At 41.3% G+C, this 7,335-nt stretch overlaps 1 protein-coding gene across 1 annotated transcript in view; it reads left to right on the top strand.

Moving 5' to 3' along the window:
* The first annotated feature begins 382 nt into the window (after positions 1 to 382).
* Positions 383 to 7,335, top strand: part of LOC125482998 (probable G-protein coupled receptor 141) — a 9,770-nt gene continuing 2,817 nt past the window's right edge. Inside the window, exon 1 of the mRNA XM_048596247.1 lies at positions 383 to 423. The gene's annotated coding sequence lies outside the window, so the exon portion shown is untranslated. The remainder of the gene's footprint in view (positions 424 to 7,335) is intronic.

The raw sequence follows: 7,335 nt of genomic DNA, 5'->3' as shown, positions 1-7,335 counted from the left end.
GGAACAGTAGCCCAGGAATGCTTCAAATCTAATCTGACCTAGTGGGACCCCAAGAGTGTAACCGAAGTAAGGATTTCAATTCTGTCAAAGTTCATAACTGTAAATTAGAAACAAAGTTCGAGTTAAAGTTATTTTCCTCTAGAAACACTTGCAGTAGCCTCTTATACTTCAATATGTATTTGCATATTTCTGAACATTACTGCTGCAAAAACTGTTGAGAGTTAGTGTCTTGTTTTTAAGAACTCTTTTTTTCTCCACCTAAGTAAAAATAGGCATTTTGACATGTGTTAAACCAATACACATTTTTAGATTATGTATTTCCTCCAAAACTGACGGAAGAAAACGCTTCCTGTTTCAACTGTTTACTTATTTTCTTTCACTTGATCAGTTTTGAGAACCAGAGCTCTGATCCCAGGTCTTAAGGTAAGCCAACTTTTTGAATATATACGTGTGGAATACAGAGAGTGAATTTCTATTTGTATGTAACACTGCTGCTGCCTTTAGTCACCTCCGCCAGGAGGTGTGCTATCATGATATACTCTGCTCATGTTTTTTGCACCATCCTCTCTCATCTGTAGTTCATCTGTAATCACTTTCTGACATCTGTGACCCACCTACGCTGAGATAAACACATCTAATTTTTCAGCCCTGACCAAAATACTGACACTTTCTTTCCTGGCTGTCACTGTTCAGAGTTTATAGAGTCATAGCACTGTACAGCATGGAAACAGACCCTTTAGTCCAACTCGGCCACGCCGCTCAGATATCCTAAATTCATCTTGTCCCATTTGCCAGCATTTGGCCCACATCCCTCTAAACCCTTCCTATTCCATGTACCCATCCAGGTGCCTTTTAAATGTTATAATTGTATCAGACTCCACGAGTTCCTCTGGCGGCTCATTCCATACAAGCATAACACTCTGTGTGAAAAAGATCCCCCTTTAGTCCTTTTTAAATCATTCCCCTCTCACCTTAAACCTAAGCCCTCTATTTTTGAACTCCCTTACCCTGGGAAAAAGACTTTGCCTTTTACCCTATGCATGCCCCTCATGGTTTTATAAATCTCTGTAAAGTCACCCCTCAACTCCATCATTCCAGGGAAAATAGCCCCAGCCTATTCAGCTTCTCCCTATAGCTCAAACTCTCCAACCTGACAACATCCTTGTAAGTCTTTTCTGCATCTGTTCAAGTTTAACAACCTCTTTCCTGTAGCAAGGAGACTAGAGTTGGATGCAATACTCCAAAAGTCGCCTAACAAATGTCCTGTACGGCCACAACATGACATCCCAACTCCTATATTCAATGTACTGACCAATAAAGGCAAGTTTATTTTATTCATTCATGGGATGAGGGTGTTGCTGGCTAGGGAGCATTTACTATTACTACTATCCCTAACTGCCCAGAGGGCAGTTAAGTGTCAACCACATTGCTGTGGGTCTGGAGTCACATGTAGGTCAAACCAGGTAAGGATGGCAGTTTCCTACCCTAAAGGACAGTAATGAATCAGATGGGTTTTTCCAACAATGGATTCGTGGTCATCATTGGATTCTTAATTCCAGATATTTACTGAATTCAAATTCCACTATCTGCTTAATTCGAACCCAGGTCCCCAGAACCTTATCTGGATCTCTTGATTAACACTCCAGTGATATTACCACTAGGCCATTGCCTCCCCCAAATGCCTTCTTCACTATCCTGTCTACCTGTGACTCCACCTTCAAGGATCTATGAACCTGCATCTCAATGTCTGTTTGTTTGGTAACACTCCCCAGAATCCTACCATTAAATGTACAAGTCCTGCCCTGATTTGCCTTACTGAATTGCAACATCTCACATTTATCTAAATTAAACACCATCTGCCACTCCTTGGCCTATCAGCCCATCTAATCAAGGTCCCATTATACTCTGAGATAGCCTTCTTCACTGTCCACTACACCACAAAATTTGGTGTCATCTGCAAACTTACTAACTATTCCTTCTATATTCACATCCAAGTCATTTATATAAATGACAAAAAGCAGTGGACACAGCACTGATCCTTGTGGCACACTGCTGGTCACAGGCCTCCAGTCCGAAAACCAACCCTCCACCATTACCCTCTGCCTCCTACCTTCAAGCCAATTTTATATTCAAATGGCTAGCTGTCCCTGGATTCCATGTGATCTAACCTTGTTAACATGTCTGCCATGCGGAACCTTGTCAAATTCCTTGCCAAAGCCCATAAAGACAATGTCCACCATTCTACCTTCATCAATTTTCTTTGTCACTTTTTCAAAAAACTCAATCACGTTAGTGAGACATGAGTTCATAGAATCATAGAATCCCGACAGTGTGGAAACAGGCCCTTTGGGCCAACAAGTCGACACGGACCCTCAAACATCCCACCCAGACCCATCCCCCTATAACCCACCTAACCTACACATCCTTGAACACTATGGGCAATTTAGCATGGCCAATCCACCTAGCACGCACATCTTTGGACTATGGGAGGAAACCGGAGCATCCGGAGGAAACCCACGCTGCACAAAGCCATGTTGACTATGCCTAATCAGTCCTTACCTTTCCAAATATATGCAGATCCTGTCCCTCAGAATCCCCTCCAACAACATACTTACCACCAATGTCAGGCTCACTGTTGTACAGTTCCCTGTCTTATCCTTACCACCATTCTTAAATAATGGCACCACATCAGCCACCCTTCAGTCTTCTGGCACCTCATCCATCGCTATCATCAGCAAAGGGCCCAGGAATCACTTCTTTTTGCTTTTGCAATATCAAGTACCTTTTCATTTATCTTACAGTGTATAAATGGAATTTTTAGCTTACACTTTAGCAATTATACTTCAAAAGGTGTCTATTTTCTTCAGTGAATCTTTACTTGTTGTCCACGTTTCTGAGGTATGCAAAAAGGTGGATAGAATTTAGCAAGGTAGGAGTTTTTTCAACCTTGTTTCAAGCTTGAGTTGTTCTTGTTGTTAATCTATCTTTCGCCTCCACAAAAAATATTTCTGTCTATCACTAACTTCTAATTTCTGCACGGCATCTACCATTTTCTGTTATCATTTATCCTAAATAGATAAAATTATCTATTTGTTCCAGTGTGACACATTCCATCTCAATGCTTATTCTAGATTCACCCAATGTAATCCTACTAACTGCCATTGCTTTTGTCTTTTGTCTTTTGTTCTGACGAAGAGTCACTGGACCCGAAACGTTAACTCTGTTTTCTCCTTCACAGATGATGCCAGACCTGCTGAGCTTTTCCAGCAACTTTGTTTTTGTTCCTGATTTACAGCATCCGCAGTTCTTTCAGTTTTTATTGCTTTTGTCTTTTTGGTTTTCACTCTCAATCCATAGTCTAAACATGTAGATTTTGCTCGATCTGAGATATTTTGGATAGCCTCTTCTGATTCTAACCCTATCCCTATTGTGAGTACAGCTGTAATGTCAGTGTATCGCAGGTTTGTATAATTGCGTTCAATTTGTATTCCAAAAGTACATCAACATCTCTGAATACTTACATGTAATCATGAATTTTTAACAGTTAGGTTTCTTGTGTCTGCACATGTGGTGTATGAGTTGACTCAACATGCAAGGTGCCCAAGTTCCCTAGGTTCCAAGAATCATATTTTCACATATACTTGAGATATAAGTCAACTCCACCCTCATCCCACCCACAATCTTTTCAGCATGACTCCGTATATTTTCATTAGTAGTGAGCTTCAATATTTTACCATACAAATGGATGTTTTACTTAACAGTACCTTATAACTGTTTACAAAGTTTCCATTAAATGACACAGGCTGTGTTGCAAAGGTTCATGGGAGTAGATTTGCCCAAAAAGAGCAGACCCTACTTGGCAAATGAGAAAGATCAAATAAAAACTAAAAATTTAGACTATGAATTGAGTATGAACACCAAAAAAAAACCAATGGCAGTTAAAAGGAATACAATGGCAGAAACTAGAATGCAGATTGAAATGGAATATGTCATATTGGAACAAGTAGGTAATATTGCCTACTTAGGATAAATTACAACAGAAAATAGCAAATGTGATAAATTAGAAGAAAGTTAGAGGTGGCCTAAAATAAGTTTTCTGAAGATGAAGGATGTGTTTAACAGCAAAAAAAATTCTCAAGCTCGGAACAAGTTAGAAGAAACTAATAAGATGTGAAATTCTATCCATTTTTTGCAACCTTAGAAACATCAAACCAACATATAACTTTACTTTTATATTCACTGAATAATCCAAAGTCCATTTGTGGAAGGATGACTTGTATGCTGACAACATGACTTTTCTAAATTGCTATGTGTCTTTGAACAGGAAATAAGAATCAATGAGGAGTTTAAACATAGGAAGTATGGTTGCATTTTCACACAACAAATTTGCATTTTTTAAATCTAATATATTGATTAGGACTCCTGCAGCTCTGTTAGGTAAGAAGTTCCAGAATTCAGCCCTAGTGTTGATGAGGGAATAGCAATTCTTATCCAACTCAGGGTATTACGTGACTTGGATCAGTGGCATGTAGTTTTACTCTCCCCTTTAATGCTGAATTACACAGCAGGTGAAAGGTCTTTGTGTAGAATGCTTTTCAGCTGACCGTTCATCTGAGAGATTCCATCATCAACAGATGGCATTTGAAACTGATGAGAAATGATTAACTGATTTCCACGGCTCCTCTTTGCTCTGGGGTGGTATTGGGGTCGGGGCTGTAAAGGTGAGTGGAGGGTGATGTTTGTCCCTGAAGTAAGCTGTGCCTGCCGGTCTAGTTGTGTAGTTCAAAGGGCCCATTAACACGCTGTCACTCCAAGCAGATGCATTCCTTTAAAATGGCATTTTGTTAGAACGAGGCGATCTACACACCCAGCATTTAAAAGGGCAGATTTTAATTTAATGAGGCAAATACTACAGGAAAAGAAGTTTTGATGAGCTGACATAAAATGCTAAAATAAACACAGAAAATGCTGGAAAAACTCAGCAGTTCTGGCAACATTTTTGGAGACGGAAATGGAGTTAACATTTCTTCACCTCTTGGCTGTACTATTACTCGCTTTAAAGGGTGTGACTGACTCCTGTGCTGCAACTCTTCCCTCTTCCCGATGACCCACACAGTCTGCACCTCAAACTCTAGCTCAACAACAGTCTGCAGCTGAAACTCCAGCTCAACAACTCTGAGCTGGTATTCCGTTACAGGTGTGGCTGCCCGAGATTATGATGTTTTCATACATCTACACCAAGCTTCAGAAGCGTGACACTTATTGTACCATTATCTCTATTCACCCTTATTTCATATATTTACTGAATTAAATTTGCAATAAATGAAATCACTTGGTTTATTTTAGATGATTCTAAACTACATAATTTAACTAATTTAAATTATTAATTTAATGCAGTATTAGTTGTAGATCCCATTTACTCGTTTCCACCAGTCTAGCTCAGAGAGTGAAATAAATCTTTTAATCAGAAACGAGTCACTAAAAATGTTGGAGATAGTAGGAACTGCCTATGCTGGAGTCTGAGACAGCAAGATGTGGAGCTGGATGAACACAGCAGGCCAGGCAGCATCAGAGGAGCAGGAAAGCTGACGTTTCGGGTCTGGACCCTTCCTCAGAAATGTTGTGTTGATCCAGAAAAATAGGCATCAATGGAAAATCTCTTTTTGAAACTTTTGTTATTGTAGCATTTATCTTTGACCCTTTATGCTATCTTAGTTTGAATTATTTATAGATGTTTATCTTTTCGTTCTGTTTTCAGACTTTTGTATATAGTTGTATTTATTTATACTGCAACACTAGGGGGAGCACATGCTACATACGCACAGTGGCAGTGTTCTTTGAGTGTTAAAAGGGAGAAAGAACATCTGCTCGGATTCTACCTACGGTGTTGGTGTGAGTCCACCAAATTGTGAAGATATATGGAGCCTGTGAAGAATTACTTATGTAGTGTTTCCCAGATGACCATTGTTGGCTTCTTATTGTATTTTCCATCTGTAACTTACGGGGTGGGAGACTTTTTAAAGGTAGTTTGTTGCCTCAATGAATCGTTGCTTTATCGTGGGCCTACACGGTGATCAGTGGTAGAGGATATACCAACATACAGTATCTGCAGAGGGAGGCATTATTCTCGGATGACAAGACGGTTTATTGCAAACAACATTAAGTAGAACGACTTGTAGCCCAGTACAACTACCAGGATATTACAGAACTGATACAGATACATCTGAACCCACCTAAAGCTGAATAGAACTCTTCGTCTCCGCACACAGGTTGTGTATGACATCAGTAAAATAGGTGGATCCAATGTGACATGAACATAAACCCCTTCAGAACCATTATCTTATACAACAACTCGTTGAGATTCTTGCTATCTGCATTTTTCTATTTTTCTATGCATTGGCCGTGACCCATTATAGACTTCCACTTGGCCCCATATTGTTGCCTACAACCATACAGAATTAGTGTTCATGTTTTGTAGATTATTGCACTAATAAACTAGTCAGACAGTGAATTTTAGAGTTCTGCAGGCTCTGACAGTAATTATAAATATAAGATAACAAGGTGTAGAGCTGGATGAACACAGCTGGCCAAGCAGCATCAGAGGAGCAGGAAAGCTGACGTTTCGGGTCGAGACCCTTCTTCAGAAATGGGGGAGGGGAAGAGGGTTCTGAAATAAATAGGGGGAAAGGGGGAAGCGGATAGAAGGTGGATAAAGGAGAAGATAGGTGGAGAGGAGACGGACAGGTCAAGGAGGCAGGGTTGGAGCCAGTAAAGGTGAGTGCAGGTGGGGAGTTAGGGAGGGGTGGGTCAGTCCAGGGAGGACGGACAGGTCAAGGGCGCGGGATGAGGTTGGTATGTAGGAGATGGGGGTGGGGCTTGAGGTGGGAGAAATGGTTAGGTGGGAGGACAGGTTAGGGAGGTGGGGACGAGCTGGGCTGGTTTTGGGATGCGGTAGGGGGAGGGGAGATTTTGAAGCTTGTGAAATCCACATTGATACCATTGGGCTGCAGGGTTCCCAAGCAGAATATGAGTTGCTGTTCCTGCAACCTTCGGGTGGCATAGTTGTGGCACTGCAGGAGGCCCAGGATGGACATGTCGTCCAAGCAGTGGGAGGGGGAATTGAAATGGTTCGCGACTGGGAGGTGCAGTTGTTTGTTCCAAACTGAGCGTAGGTGTTCCGCGAAGCGGTCCCCAAGCCTCCGCTTGGTTTCCCCGATGTAGAGGAGGCCACAACGGGAACAGCGGATACAGTATACCACATTAGCAGATGTGCAGGTGAATATCTGTTTGATGTGGAAGGTCTTCTTAGGGCCTGGGATGGGGGTGAGGGGGGAG

This window comes from Rhincodon typus, chromosome 4 (genome assembly GCF_021869965.1).
Source record: "Rhincodon typus isolate 14 chromosome 4, sRhiTyp1.1, whole genome shotgun sequence".
NCBI classification, from domain to species: Eukaryota; Metazoa; Chordata; class Chondrichthyes; order Orectolobiformes; family Rhincodontidae; genus Rhincodon; species Rhincodon typus.
Note: the sequence above shows the minus strand (reverse complement) of the source record. Positions and strands in the feature narration are given on the sequence as shown.